Source organism: Eulemur rufifrons, chromosome 28, assembly GCF_041146395.1.
Source record: "Eulemur rufifrons isolate Redbay chromosome 28, OSU_ERuf_1, whole genome shotgun sequence".
Taxonomy (NCBI): Eukaryota; Metazoa; Chordata; class Mammalia; order Primates; family Lemuridae; genus Eulemur; species Eulemur rufifrons.
In genome coordinates this window covers 13,456,262-13,473,179 of record NC_091010.1, presented here as the reverse complement: position 1 = coordinate 13,473,179, position 16,918 = coordinate 13,456,262, and the positions used below count along the sequence as shown (strand labels likewise).

The window sequence follows — 16,918 nt, the reverse complement described above, 5'->3', positions numbered from 1 at the left end:
CTATATTCTTAAAGGAATAAAGATTAATTTATCCTAGAGAGTCAGAGTTCACTTCAAGCTTTAAGGAATAATTTATAATAACATTTCTTCTTCCAAACATAAAATTCATATGAATTGACACCTTAAATAAGACATGAAAAGCACCTAAACTCCAATCTAGCATTAGAAATTACTCCATATGTATTATTTCTCTTGAGCATCCATTCTGCTTTTTTTTTTTTTAGAGACAGAAACATCTCCAAACAACCTAGGACATTAACCCAGGGTCTTTCACATGAAAACATTTAAGTGAGGTCTTTGTATATTTTTGAAAAATATTATTTTACATCCAAGAAAATTTAGTTATAATTAGTTAAATCTACTCCTGAGGCTTTAAATTTTATATTAATTTTTACTCTCAAAAAATTCAAGCATTATCTCTGACATTATATCATAATTAAGAGAACAATTTTTATTCATTTGCTTTAAGTCCATTTTCAAATCCAATATTCATATTATAAAACCATCCCTCTATCCCTCAACTACAAATCTCCAGTTAAATTTTGATTCAAGAATGTTCTCTGTAGAAAGTGCAACAGTCAAGTCATCTGCATTAGTAAACTATGTAATAAAATATGAAACTTACTAAAGAAAAACAAACCAGGAACCCCAGATATGTCACTTTTAGATAACTATCCTCATATGAAAGTAAACACCATCAATTCCAAGCATACTTCAAACTTTTAGGAGAAACAGGTGGGTGGGGTAACAAGAGTGGCATAAAAAATTTGACACTATTCCTATGGTGTAGGTTTATATTTTAATGTTTTCATTCTGAAAAGTAAATGAGGCAAATTGAGACTTTTCTTACCATTTATCTGGCTTTCCAGAGGGCTGTCCCGAGCATGAATATTCTGAGGTCAACATTTTAATAGACTTTTCTTTCACTTCTTCCAAATATCTTATCATTAAAAACTACATAACATGATACAGCTGCTTTGGAAAAATAGTTCTGGCAGTTCCTCAAAAAGTTAAACATAGTATTATCACATGACCTGGTAATTCCATCCTAGGCATCTACTGAGGAGAACTGAAAACATATATCCAGTGAAAAACTTGTGTATGAGTGTTCATAGCAGCATTATTCACAATAGCCCAAAAGTAGAAACAACTCAAATGCCCATCAAGTGATGAAAGGATAAACAAAATGTGATATATGCATGCAATGGAACATTATTCAGACATGAAAAGGAATGAAGTACTGGTACATGCTACAACATGGATAAACCTTGAAAACCTTATGCTGAGTAAAAGAAGCCAGATACATAAGGAAACATATTGTATGATTCCATTTCCATGAAACATTCAGAATAGGCAAACCATAGAGACATAAAGCAGATGAGTAGCTGCCAGGAGCTGCAGGAAGGTAGGAATGGGGAGTGACTTTTTAATGGATATGAGGTGACAAAAAAGCTCTGGAACTAGATAATGGTAATGGATACATAGCAATACGACTGTACTTCATGCCACTGAGACTTTTATGGTATGTGAATATATATCTCAATTAATAAAAGAAACCCTATATAACGGAATATAGATGCTGACATCTCATCAGAGACAGTCAACTTCTGAAATAAATGTTGATTATTTTGGTACCCCTTTACTAATCTTATCATTAATTTGATAAGTACATGATAAACATTTTCAAAATGAAACCTTTTTCTATGATGCTCAATCCTTAAGCTTTTCTATTTATCAGGAATCCTCATAAAACTTTTAGCACCAGCTTTGTAATGCTCAGTTTTCCAGGGCAGGAATCAATTTTATATAAGCCTAAACAAGTTAATTTTAAAATGAAGAGAATATTTGATTAAATTTGGCTTGCCAATACTGTGTTGAATTTTAATACAGGAGAGGAACATGTTTTTCTCTTATGAACAAGATCATTAAAAGACGAAAAACTTTTTAGATAAAATTTACCGGGTCTGCTGTAGCACTTATGAACCTCTCTTGGACATTCTCCTCTTTTATTATTTGATATTAAATTGAGAAAGGCAACATTAAAAAAAAGCCATGCCAAATGCAATAATAAGCCCATCCAATTTCTTTTACCTCAAACACAATAGAAAATACCACTTTTGCAGAATCTCATTCTAGGTATGGCAAATCCAGTCACCTACGTATTAATACGCCCAGTGTTCATTCACAATGTTCCTGTCTCCTCTTAACAGGGTTTAAGCAGAGTAGGCCCTCAAAAGCCATGAATTCATTATGTACATTATCAGATTAAACAGCAGTTTCAATTTAAAATAATAACATTTACTTTGGGCCTACACAAATCAGACAATAAACTAGACCCTTTGTACATTTTACTCATTTTAGTCTCTCTATACTTTACAGATAAGTAACCTGCCTACCGTCACAACACTAGTACACGTTGCAAAGCCAGGATTCAAACCAAGGTATGTTAGACATAAAATCATTTTTACTAAAATATTCTAAAAGTGTGGCTGCAAAACAACATAGTTTTGGTATAATTGATAAACATGCATATTCCCTCTTGAATATGGCTTCTAAATTTTTAGGGAATGAGGAAGAAAAAGGTGCTTGAAAAGAACATTACTGCAGAATGCAGTGAAGTGTCTGGAAGAAACAGCGTATGCCTACTATACACCATATGCCATGCTGGCTATTGCCTGAATACTTAATTGTTACAAAACAATTGGAGGGAAGTATTGGGAGGGAAAAATTTTCCCTTGAGAGGAAAATATTGGTACCGCCTTTTTTACATATGAGGAAACAGAAGCTTAGAGAAACATTTCAAGGTTACAGAAGTTACAAGGGACAGAGTTGGGATTAGAAATCAAATTCAGTTCATTATGAAATATTTACTGAGTGTTTAATATGTACCGGTGTTGTGAGAGGCACTTACTATAAAATAGAATATTAAAACTCCCCCTACGTACAGATCACACCAAACCCATTTTCTCTTTGTTTAGGGAGTAAATTGCTGCAAAACTGAAAAATCCCTATAGATTTTTCTTTTAATGTCTTTGTTTTACATGGCTGTCCATGCTTAGGTCATACATGTAAAGTACTGTCCATAAACTTCAAAAGCTGATTGCCATGAAAACTGAACAAACATCCAGTGGTAAATATGAGAATATAAGCAATTCTATCCTATATACATGATATTGAACATATTGCCAGACGAAGACCACTTTGGAAAAGATAATTTACATGTTCTGCAGGATGATTTAAACCATTAAGCAGTCTAGGAAGCTTTTGAAAGTCTGTCAGATTTTAAATGACAGCAGTGAAATTTTAAAAAAAGAACAGGAGAAGTCAGCACCAAAGCTAGTTTAACATTAATAATAAGTGAGCCAATAAATAGGTTTGTGTTTGCCCAGTAAGGTTTTGCTTATTATGTCAGTTGGAAAGCCGGAAGGAAACTGGTTTTAACTCCCATGCGACCTGTACCATGACAACACCACTCCATCAGAAATGTAGCTGATGTCAGCATAAGACTGAGACGATTCACATCTAAAATTGTTATTTAATTTTCAGTTATTTCCATAAGTCATTCATGGTACAGAATTGAGACTATCTCCTTAAGGGGAAAAAAAAAAAGGTAATTAAGATTGAGAACCTTCAATGTGCCAGATACTACATGAATTGTCTTATTTAATTCTCATAGTCATACTGCAAGATATTTTCCTTATCTTTTTTTTTTTTATTTCTTTTCTTTTCTTTTGTCTTTGTTTCTATAGGGACAATGGAGATGCATTTCCTTATCTTTTAGAGGAAGAAACAGAAGTAATGAAGTAACTTTTCAAAGGTCACAGCTATTAAAGAGCTCGAGCCAATACTCAAACTAGATATAAATTATTATAATATTCTATAGCACTAAATAGCTGTCATTTTCATAACCTGCAAAAAAAATTAAATAAATACTACTACTAATGAAAGAGATGAACTGGCTGATCTCTAAGATCTCCAAACATTAAAATTTTATGAAAAGTCAGGAGCAGTGGTACATGCCTATACTTGGGAGGCTGAGGGCAGGAGTGCTTGAGCCTAAGAGTTTAAGACCAGCCTGAACAACATAGTGAGATCTCATCTCTAAAAAAAAGAAATTTATGACAATACAATATTAGAACAGAGAAAATAAAATAACAATTCGGATTGTAAACTGTTTTAGTACCTCAAATGTAATATGCAGTGATGTCAATCTTTTAAAAATTCCTGGGAAGGTCATTGTAAAAAAGAATATAAAATGCCTTGAAGTCAAAATACTAGGCTTTCAAGTAGAAAAAGTAGCAAATAAATACATATAACATTTAGTGTTATCAACAGAGAACCAAGTTAGAAGAAACCAGCTCTATTCTAAAACAATGCAATCACCAGTGTAGGCTGGCTCAGGTAGCATTTCCCAGGGTCCATGCCACAGACAACTGACTAATCCCTTCGTAAATTTCGAAAGATAATGAGGTTCCATAGTCAAACAAGTTTGAGAAATGCTGGATTTAATGTTAAACCTGTTTCTTTACTGGTTCCAGGCTTGAGAGCCCTTATAGAGCCAGTCTTCCTGTGTAGTAACATCATTGTCCAGAGTATTTATTAATCTGATATAAACTGATGTTCATTGTGAATCACCAAGGGGGACAGGCATATAGTTTGTAGTTTCCCAAACTTATTTAATGATGGAACTCACTTTTTCACAGAACATCCCTTAAGAAAACTGGCTAATGTCTTTAAAACAAATAAACAAATAAAAATCTCTTAGAAACTATAGAGAATTCCATCACTGAAATAAAATGTTTTTAAAAAATTAAATTTTTCAAAAAAGCAACTTCTGAGCCCTGCCAAGGCTTTGCAAAGCCTTTTAGGCCCACAATCCAACCTAGCTCCTCCTCCAATCTCAGTGGTGGTAGAGATCAAGAAACCCCTTAAGAGCTACCATGTCTCTCCTAAAGCTTGGGGCACTCAAGCACTCCACCTCGGGGATCAGAGTCTACCATGGACACAAAAGAACATCTTGGCAGCTGGCTCTCTCACACAAGCATCAACCAATGACAGAGAGAACAATGATATAGCTCATCCACAGCATCTTCCAACTGAAGCAAACAGGATGTGGCTAATTCACATTCACAAGTACCACCCACCATCAATGAGAGTAAGCTGGGGGACATAATTCACTACACACTGTTGGGAAGAGGTGAAGACAGCAGGGGAGAGGTAACCCAAGAGTTACACCAAACCTGCTAGAACATCCTATAGCCAACTCAGGACCAGCAATCCACTCCCTGGCATGCTCAGGGATCAAACTTCAGGGCCCTGGAGACAGGCCCATAAACCAGGCCTAGCACCGTCAGCTCTCGACCAAGACACCAGATGAGAAGGAATCAGCAAAAGAACTCTGGAAACATGAAAAATCAGAGCGAAAGGACACCCCCAAAAGAAAATAATAACCCCTTACCAATGGATACCAACCAAAATGAAAAGATTGAAATGACAGATGAGGAATTCTGAATATGGATTGAAAGCAAGCTCAGTGAAATACAAGAGAAAATAGAAATCCAACACAAAAAAACATAAAAACAATGCAGGAAATGAATGAAAAATGTACTAAGGAAATCAAATTAGTTTTAAAAAATCAAACAGAACTTCTGGAAATGAAAGATTCATTCAAGGAAATATAAAACACAGTGTAAACCCTTAAAAATAGGCTAGATCAGGCAGAAGAAAGATTCTCAGAGCTTGAAGACAACAACTTTGAGTTAAACAAGTCAGTCAAAGAGAAACATATGAAAAAAAAGAGGAACAAACAAAACCTACAAGAAATGTGGGATTATGTGTAGAGGCCTAACGTAAGAATCATAGGCATCCCTGAGGGTGAAGAAGAAAACACACAAGGGTTAGAAAATCTACTTGAGGGAATATTTGAGAAAAATTTCCCTGGCCTTGCTAGAAATCTAGATATCCATATACAAGAAGCTCAAAGAACCCCTGGGAGATTTATTGCAAAGAGGCAATCACCATGACACATAGTCATCAAACTGGCCAAAGTAAACATGAAAAAGACACTCCTACAAGCTATAAGCTAAATACAGCAGGTAACCTACAAAGGAAAACCCATCAGACTAGTTGGAGAGTTCTCAACTGAGACCTTACAACCCAGCAGGGACTGGGGCCCCATTCTCAGTCTTCTCAGACAGAATAATGGCCAGCCTAGAATTTTGTATTCCACAAAACTAAGTTTCTTATATGAGGGAGAAATGAAGACTTTCCCAGAGAAGCAAACATTGAGGGAATTTGTCAAGACCAGACTTACCCTGCATGAAGTACTCAGAACTGCATTATATTATACACGGATCAGCACAATAGACACTTACCAGTGTAAAATCACCCAAAAGCTATTGGTCAGAGCTTGGATAGCACAATGGCTCAAGAGGTAAAACAAAGAATAAAGTTCTACTCAACAGGATGAAGAGAAATCTACCCCACTTATCTATTCTTTCAATAAATGTGAATGGCTTGAACTCCCCACTGAAGAGATATAGGCTGGCTGAATCGATAAAAAATATAAGCCAAGTATCTGCTGTCTCCAGGAAACACATCTAACCCACATCTAACCCACTCATTCAGACTCAAGGTGAAGGGATAGAAAATAATATTCCATGCAAGTGGAAACCAAAAGAAAGCTGGTGTAGCAGTTCCCTTATAAGATAACACAGACTTTAAATCAGCAAAAGTAAAGAAAGACAAAGATGGTCATTATATAATGGTGAAGGGAACAACTCAACAAGAAAGACATAACAATCCTAAATATCTATGCACCTAACATAGGCGTGCCCAGATTCATAAAGCAAACCCTACTTGATCGAAACAAAATGATAAATAGCAGCATCATAATAGCTGGGGACTTCCCTCTACTGACAGAATGTGACAGACCCTTCAAACTGAAAATAAGCAAAGAAACAATGGACTTAAATGGAACTCTAGAACAAATGGGCCTAACAGACATTTATAGGATATTCTACCCCAAAATCACTGAATATACGTTCTTCTCATCAGCTCATGGAACATTCTTTAAGACTGATCACATACTAGGCCACAAAACATGTCTCAACAAATTTAAAATATAGAAATTATACCATGTATCTTCTCAGACCACAGTGGAATAAAATTAGAAATCAATTCCAACAGAAACACTCAACTCTACACAAAGTCATGGAAATTAAACAACTTACTGCTGAATAGTTATTGGATCAAGGAGGAAATTAAGATGGAAATCAAAAGATTCTTCAAACTAAATGACAAAGGGGACACAAGTTATCAAAATCTATGGGATTCAGCAAAAGCAGTAATAAGAGGAAAATTCATAGCCATAAATGCCTACATGCAAAAGACAGAAAGATCACAAATCAACAATCTAATGAATCATCTCAAGGAATTGGAAAAGGAAAAGCCAATCAATCCTAAATCCAGTGGAAGATAAGAAATAAATAAGGTCAGAGCAGAACTAAATGAAATTGATAACAAAAGAATTATACCGTAGATTAATGAAATAAAAAGTTGGATCTTGGCCAGGCGCGGTGGTTCACGCCTGTAATCCTAGCACTCTGGGAGGCCAAGGCGGGAAGATCGCTCAAGGTCAGGAGTTCGAGACCAGCCTGAGCAAGAGCGAGACCCCGTCTCTACTAAAAATAGAAAGAAATGATCTGAACAGCTAAAAATATACATAGAAAAAAAAATTAGCTGGGCATGGTGGCACATGCCTGTAGTCCCAGCTACTCGGGAGGCTGAGGCAGAAGGATTGTTTAAACGCAGGAGTTTGAGGTTGCTGTGAGCTAGGCTGACATCACGGCACTCTAGCCAGGGCAACAGAATGAGACTCTGTCTCAAAAAAAAAAAAAAAGTTGGATCTTTGAAAAGGTAAACAAAATTGACAGGCAAGAAAATATCAAACAACTCCATTAAAAAGTAGGCAAAAGACATGAACAGAAGCTTTTCAAAAGAAGATACACAAATGGCCAATAAACATGAAAAAATGACTAACGTCTCTAATCATCAGGGAAATGCAAATCAAAATCACAATGAGAGATCACCTAACTCCAGGGAGAATAGCTTTTATCAAAAAGTCCCAAAATAACAGATGCTGGCATGAATGTGGAGAGAAAGAAACATTTACACACTGTTGGTGGGACTGCAAACTAGTTCAACCTCTATGGAAAGTAATATGGAAATACCACAAAGAACTAAAAGTAGACCCACCATTTGATCCAGCAATCCCACTATCAGGCATTTACCCAAAGGAAAAAAAGACACGTTATAAAAAAGACACTTACATTTGAATGTTTATAGAAGCACAATTCACTATAGTAAGGATGTGGAAACAACCCAAGTGCCTGCCAATCCATGAGTGGATTATTAAAATTTGGTATATGTACACAATGGAATATTACTCAATTATAAGACACGACAGTGATCTAGCACCTCTTATATTTTCCTGAATTGAGCTTGAGCCCATTATCCGCAGTGAGGTATCACAGGATCGGAGGAATAGCCTCCACATGTACTCACCATCAAATTGGCACTAACTGATCAACACTATGGTGCTCACACAGTAGTAATATTCTCCAGGGATTAAGGGGTTGAGGGGGGTAAACTCACAACTAATGGACATGGTGTGCATCGTAGAGAGGAAGGGCAAGCCTCTCTTAAAACCTCACTTTGGCGAGGCAAAGACATAAAACATAACCAAAACAGTTGTACCCTCATAAAATTCTGCAATTAAAAAAAAAAAAAAAAAAAAAAAGCTTTGCAAAGACCTAAAGACCTAATTATTTCTCACCCCAACCTGGACTCAGGGTTATCTCTACCCACCCATCTACCCCTTGGAGACAAGATTGCCAAGACAAAAAGATCAAAGAAGCACCAACTGCTTCCATCCAGGCCTTCCTCCTCACTCAGGGCTGAGCTTTGCCTAAGAATAAAACAGCTCCATACTCGGATGCTTTATGATATGCTGAGCAAAGGCCACAGTGGATCGCTAAACACTGCTAAGCAGTCCTGAAAACAATGAAGGCATCTAGCTTTGTGTTTAACCCAGTACCTCAGCATGTCAGCATAAACACACTCTTCTACAAAATTAATAAAAACTGTGAGATAAGCTAAGACCACCGTGTTCTTCATCGTCATCACAATCATCCAAAATTTAAGCCCAACAACTAAGTCCCCTTCTGTGCCGTACTCTCATCTCATTCCTGCTCCCTACTCTCCCTCTGCTCTACCTTCACACATCCTCTAATAGCTACACTCCCTGATAACTCTTAACACCGTTCCACTGTAAACAAATATCCTAAATCCCAATTTCAGTAACACTCTGGCGATCTTCTTGTCTAAACCAAAATCTGAGCACAAGCTACTCTTTCTCCCATTCAGCAAATGCCACACACAAAGTCATTCTTTGTTCACCACTACAGCTTCTTTATCTCACATAAAAGTACCTCTTCCGAGGCACAAGTCTTCTGCTCCCACCTCTCACTCCTTGTTCCTGCCATCTGCTGACTTTCTGGTCACTCTTTCACATTCACCGAAGACTTAGGAACCTTGTTCAGAATCTCCCCACCCCCTGTTCTGCAACTCTTCTGAAAAACTCACTTCCTGTGCAGCTGACTCCTCTAACAATCTAGCTTTACAGTTCACTTACATCCTCAACTCCCATAACCTTCACTTTGTCTCTACTTCAGAAACCCACCCCATAGCCGGATCCTGTACGCTGTCATAACCAGCAACTGTTCCTCGTTCTCCATCTTAAATTCCACTATCCAGTCTCCACCACCAACCACTTCATATCTCAGCAGCCACCTTTCCTTTCATTTGTTCCCTCCAGCCTAGACTTGATGACTCGTCACTTCCAACACTCTCACTACCCGCATCTCTTGCCTCCTTACCCTTCCTGTCACACTGGCACATAAGACCCAGACCAAGTTCAACCCAATTGTTCAACTTGTCTGCTCAGACATTTAGGCTGCTGAGCCCTCCAAAAGGGGGAAAAATCATTCTATATATTTACAACTATATATACCATTATGAAAAAATCCATTATTCCCACTCTTCTAAGTACTCCCACTTAGTTCACTCTCTCATTTCCCTCAAAGGGCTTCTTGAAATTCTTGCTTTCTCCTCAAACTCTCCTCTACAGTCATTATCTCCTCCCCTAATCCATAATCTCAGCTGATGACATTCACTTCACTGAAAAGAATTCATCAAGTGTTGATCTCCCAAATTCCTCACCTACCACCCAAATACTTCCCTTTATGCACCATCCCTTCCCCCTTTATTCCTTCCTACTCCAGTGGAAATTCTACTCCTTTTTCTACTGGAAACCAGTACCTTCACTCCAAGAGTCCAATCCATCACACACACATCCTTTTTCCTACATCTTCAACTTCTTTCTTTCTACTGACTTTTTCCATTTAGCATATAAACATGCCAAAGTCTCTCTTATCTTGATACAATATGTCTCTCTGCTTACTATTCTTTATTTCTACATTTTTTCATAGTGAAGCTTTTTGAAAAGAATGCACTTACTGTCTCCACTCTCTCAACAATTATTCACACTCAATCCTCAGCAATTTGGCATTGATCTCCACCATGGAGACTCCACTGAAATTCTACAGAAGACCAATCAGCTACTTAATGCCAAAATCAAGGAACACGTCTCTGTACTTACATTAGCTGAACTGTTTGCTACATTTCACATTGCTGACCACACTATCTATCTTAAAATTTCTAAGTCCTACCCCATTGTCTGGTCAATAACAGGTCTCAATATATACTTCCTATATGAATGAATGAATGAATCAGAATAAAGTGTGATAGACAAAATAAACTTTAAAATCTTCTGATTAATCCAAATATTAAAAAGTTAAAAAAAAATTAGGCCAAGCACAGTGGCTCACGCCTGTAATCCTAGCACTCTGGGGGGCCAAGGCACAAGGATCACTTGAGGTCAGGAGTTTGAGACAAGACTGAACAAGAGCAAGACCCCATCTCTATTAAAAATAGAAAAAATTAGTCAGACTGTAGTCCCAGCTACTCCGGGAGGCTTAAGCAAGAGGATCACTTGAGCCCAGGAGTTTGAGGCTGCAGTGAGCGATGATGACACCACTGCACTCTAGCCAGAGCAAGCCTCTGTCCCAAAACAAAATAAAAAATAAAGAGTTGAAAAAAATTAGTACACACCACTATTTTTTAATTTAGATATAAAAGTCATATACAAGACCAAAAATAAGTTTCTATTTCTGTTTTAAGAAAAATACAATTATAGAGTTCTAAAAAGGTGGTATGTAAAATCAGAGAGTGCCTTCTCCAGGTTAAAGCCATTTAAAACAGAAACATGCAATAAAAACAAACAAATCCAACAAACCATCAAGAGAAGTTTCTTTAAAATTAAAATAAGTGAATACACACACACACACACACACATATATATATTAATATAGACATATACATACACACAATGCAAAGGAATGAAATTTATCCCATAAAAATTTCACTGAAAAAAACAGACTGTTTGACTACAATGAAATATCCTCCATACTCTTTAAAGGTTAAACCATAATGTAAGATATCAGTTCGCCCCAAATGAATCTGTAAATCTAATAAAACTTCAAGTAGAATGTGGTTTTTAATTTAAATCATGATCAATATTAGACATACTTAGATATATAAATAACAATGTAAATTCTGGTTTTCCAAAATGATGAGCTAGATTCAAATCAATTCTTCCTATGAAAACACCTAAAATTACTAGATGAAGTACAAACAACAAATTCTTAAAAGTCATCAAGAGATAACAAGATGGTAAGGAATTGCCCAACCAAAACTGTAAGAGAAAAACCAATAGAATCTACAGTAAATTATCAATGGAGCTGCTTTTGATTTGAGGGTATTTGATCATCAGTGAAAATACAAATTTTTGTTTGATGGCCTCCTGGGGAAGGGAACATAATTCAAAGCATAGGACGCACATAAAATGATGGGACTAATAAGAGAGTACTCCCACAATAACCTGTAACCGCAAAGGGCAACACCCTCAGGGTAACACTCATCCAAAAGTCCCTGCAGTCTTGTAACCAAGGTCTGCATTGTCTGATGGTCCAGGGAATTGCAAACTTTGCATTAAAAGTGGCACTTTGCCTTCCCACAGGCACCTACAGAATGAAGCACCGAAAAAGTTGGAAAATACATAAGAGTAGATAAGAAATGTTGAAGATAAAGTGAAAAAGGATAGAATGGGGTAGAGACAGTATTTGAAGAGGTTAACAGTTGAAAATGTTCTGGAACCTATGACAGATCCCCATCTACAGATTCAAAAATCACACAGAACGAGCATGTAATAGAGGCACTAGAAAAGCCAATAAACTGGCCCTATGAGGAGACACCCCATCTGGTGAGATGCTCCACCAGATCTCCCACCAGTCTTTCTCTGCCTGGCCCTCTTCCCTCACAGACACACATACATACACTCCAGCCACAGCAAACTATGACACAGTTACCTAACAAAGACTATGTTGATCAGGCTTTTTGAAAGAGAGATGCTTGGATCACTTCTTAAAGGGGCTGGAGGTATTACAAAGATACACTTACATTAGAAATGAAATTCCAATTGGGGCCAGGCTCGGTGGCTTGTGCCTGTAATCCTACCACTCTGGGAGGCTGAGGCAGGAGGATCACTTGAGGTCAGGAGTTTGAGACCAGACTGGCAAGAGTGAGACCCTATCTCTACAAAAAATAGAAAAATTAGCCAGCGTAGTGATGTATGCCTGTAGTCTCAGCTACTTGGGAGGCTGAGACAGTAGGATCGCTTGAGCCCAGGAGCTGGAGGTTGCAGTGAGCTATGATGATGCCACTGTACTCTAGCCTGGGCGACAGAGCAAAACTCTGTCTCAAAAAAAAAAAAATTCAAATTGGGAAGCCATTTTTCTGACAAAGTAACATCATAGGTGTCTAGCCAGCATTTAGACTGAACATGGCTGGGCACCTGCCCAAAGGGCAATTAGTCATCTGTAGCCTGAGGAAGAGGAACAGAAGATTATGGTCACAGGGTTCCAAACATGATCACCTAAAAGAGCTGAGGGCATAGTAATGACTGTAATTAATATCAACTGTATTAAATACAACTCCAGGTAATTTGGCCAAAAAAAAATGCTGGTCAACATGACAATATGGCTGAAATGACCATCAAAAATTGATACAGAGGAGGGGCCAAGATGGCAGACTAGAAGCAGCCTGCATACAACATTCTTGCAGAAAGGATCGGAAATGGCAAGAAGACATTCACTTTCAGATCAATCATCTAAAAGAGAGCATTGGGAGTCAACAGAGAGGCAATGGGAGGCATCCAAAGTGAAGGAGAAGGAAATTGGGTGAACCACTCGGCAGGATCAAAGGTACGTGGGGAAAGCACCTGCACAGGGTGGGGGAAGGAACAGAGGAGAGACCCTTTGGGCTCCACACTTTCCCATAGAACATTGCAATCTGAGCTGCAGGAAGGCTCCTCCATGGCAGCAGGCCTCCAGACTGACACAGGAAGCACTCGGAGACTGTGTAGCAGCACTGCTCCGGAGAGAAGGTAAAGCAGGGTCCTTCAGAACCCTGGGTGCTGCAGCTGGTGCCATTCTGAAGTCCCAGTCCCAGAACACTGAGTCTATCCAGGGGGCAGGTCTGTCCCTGCTGGGCCAGGGTGGCCAAGCACACTCACATACCCTGTTAGCATGTGCCACACCCCAATCACCTCCAGAAGACCTGGGCATAGCAAGCACACATGAAATGGGTGCCTACTACCACTGCCTAGATAGCCTCACCCAGCTACCACTGCTGCCAGAGGAGAGAAGAGCACATCTCCATAGCCCCAGGCACCCCAGACTAGGTGGCTCTGCCACAGCCAGACCTGGGTGGGGACCCAGCCCTGTGCCACCTACATGCCCTGCCCCCACCAGAGCTTTCAGCAGTGACCTGGGGACCTGCCCACTCTTCTACACAAATATCTCCCAGCACCTGCTTGGACTGTGACAACCACAGGAGAAAGGGGAGACGCAGAAGAGCAGCAATGTTAAAAGCTCACAGCGCACCCATCCCTATCTTGCCTAGTCAGTCTTCCCAAGCAGGACTCAAACATGCCATCCAGAGACCGCTCCTTCTCTTCACTGAGCAACAGAGTTCCTAGCAGGGGAGAATGGGTGTCCTGTAAAGCTATCTGTTTTGAGCTGAGAGAAGAGGTTCCAGATGAGAAGCAACCAACATAAGAACTCTGGCAACATGAAAAAACAGCCTGTTTTGACAGCCCCAAAGGATCACACTAGCTATCCACTAGACCTGCCCTACAAGAAATGCTTACAAGTTCTCTACACATGAAAAGAACAATCGATACCTACCCACCAGTGTAAAAACAACAAAAAGTGAAAACTCACAGCTCTTATAAAACAGTAACACAAGGGAGAAAACAAAGCAACTAGGTAGCAGTCAAACCAGAACAGTGTCTCATACAAATAACTACCATTTTGATATACTAGTAACAGTCAAGCTGACTCTCAAATCAAGAACTCAATACCATTTACAATAGCTGTAAAGAAAATAAAATACCTATGAATACATTTAACCAAGGAGGTGAAAGATCTCTACAAAGAGAACTACCAAACAATAATCAAGGAAATCATATATGATACAAACAAACAGAAAAGCATCTCATGTTCATGGATTGGAAGAACCAACATTGTTAAAATGTCCATACTACCCACGTGATTTACAGATTCAACACAATTCCCATCAAAATACTAATGTTATTTTTCACAGATTTAAAAAAACAATTCTAAACTTCATATGGAACCAAAAAAGAGTTCATATAGCCAAAACAATTCTAAGCAAAAAGAACAAATCTAGAGACATCACATTACCTGCCTTCAAATTATACTACAAGGCTACAATAACCCAAACAGCATGGTACTGGTATAAAAGTAGACAGACTGATCAATGGAACAGAATAGAGAACCCAGGAATAAAAGCAAATACCTACAAACAACTGATCTTTGACAAGGCAGACAGAAACACACGCTGGGCAAAGGGCATCCTATTCAATAAATGGGCTGACATAGCCATACGCAGAAGAATCAAACTGGACCCCTATCTCTCACCATATACAAAAAGTAACTCAAGATGGACAAAAGACTTAAATGTAAGACTTGAAACCATAATAATTCTAGAAGAAAATGCTAAACTCTTCTGGACATTGGCCTAGGCAAAGAATTTATGACTCAGACCCCAAAAGCAAATACCACAACAACAAAACTAAATAAATGAGACTTAAACTCAAAAAGTTTCTGCACAGCAAAAGAAAGAATCAACAGAGTAAATAGACAACCTATAAAAATGGGAGAAAATATTTGTAAACTATACATCCAACAAAATGCTAATAGCCAGAATCTACAAAAAAACTCAAACAAATGAGCAAGAAAAGAACCCCACCAAAAAGTAGGCAAAAGCCAGGAACAGATTTTTTTTAAAAAGGAGATATAAAAAGGCTAACAAACATGAAAATATGCTCAATGTCACTAATCATCAAGTAAATGCAAATTAAAACCACAATGAGATACCACCTTATCCCTCTCTGAAGTACCATTATTAAAGTAAAAAAACGACAGATGTTAGTGTAGATGTGGTAAGAAGGGAACACCTATACACTATTGGCAAGAATGTAAACTACTATAACCTCTATGGAAAACAGTACGGAGATTCCTCAAAGAACTAAAAGTAGACCTACCATTCCATCCAGCAATCCCACTACTCCTTTACCCAAAGGAAAAGAAGTCATTTTATATTAAATTTAAAAGATATTTGCACCTGAAAGTTTATTGCAGCACAATTCACAATTGCCAAGATATGAAATCAACCTGAGAGCCTACCAGGTGATGAGTGAATAAAGAAAATGTGGTGTGGATATACCATGGGGTACTACTCAGCTCTAAAAAGGAATGAAATAATGTCTTTTGCAGTAACTTGGATGAAACTGGAGACCATTATCCTAAGTGAAGTATTTCAGGAATCGGAAAACAAATACCCACATGTTCTCACTTATAAATGGAAGCTAAAAGAGGGGTGTATATGGTCATAAAGTGATGTAATGGACATTGAAAACTAACAAGCATGGGAAGGGGTGAGGAATAAAAATCCAGCTGTTGGATACAATGTACACTACTTCTGTCACAGGTATACTAAAAGACCTGACTTCAGCATTATACAATTTCTCCATGTAACAAAAAACACTTGTACCCCCTAATGTACTGAAATCTTTTTAAAAAAGGAAAAAAATGGATACAAGCTGTACCAATATTAATTGTCTAGCTTTGATAAATTTATTAATACCATGGCTATGTAAGATGTTAACATTAGGGAAAGCTTGGTGAAGGGTATATAGGAACTCTCTGGTATCTTTGCAACTCTTCTGTAAATCTAAAATTATTTCCAAAGAAAAAATTATTTCAAAACAAATTATTATGAATAAAATTATTTCAAAATAAAAAAATAATTTTAATAAGTAGAAAAACTGAATATACCTAAAAAAACTAATTTTTTTCTCAACTGTTAGTACCTTAATTACATCCGAGTTCTTTTATGATACTTGATGCTTCTGTTTAAGCATTTTTCTTTCATTTTTCAGAAAGTTTAGGTTTTATCATACTTTTAAAATTCTAATATTTTTGCCAATTGTTATTTCTTCAGACTGATAATTACAGAGAAAAATTATAAAAACTTAAGCCTTCCATATTGAGAACCAGTATCATTTCTTGGCCTTTTGGCTAAGAAAAAGTCCATATTGAGAACCAATGAAAAATTAGTGATAAAGATTAGAAAATTTATGAATCTATAAAAA

The 16,918-nt window shown here is 37.6% G+C and overlaps 1 protein-coding gene across 4 annotated transcripts in view; it reads right to left on the bottom strand.

The window, feature by feature from the left end:
* SHLD2 (shieldin complex subunit 2) overlaps nt 1–16,918 on the bottom strand; it is a 77,847-nt gene that overhangs the window by 50,819 nt on the left and 10,110 nt on the right. For 2 of the 4 annotated variants that reach the window (XM_069461053.1, XM_069461054.1), the window contains exon 1: nt 12,816–12,933. The exons of the other annotated variants lie outside the window; for them this stretch is intronic. The gene's annotated coding sequence lies outside the window, so the exon portion shown is untranslated. Of the gene's footprint in view, nt 1–12,815; nt 12,934–16,918 lie in introns of those variants that run through there. 4 annotated transcript variants of the gene reach the window in all.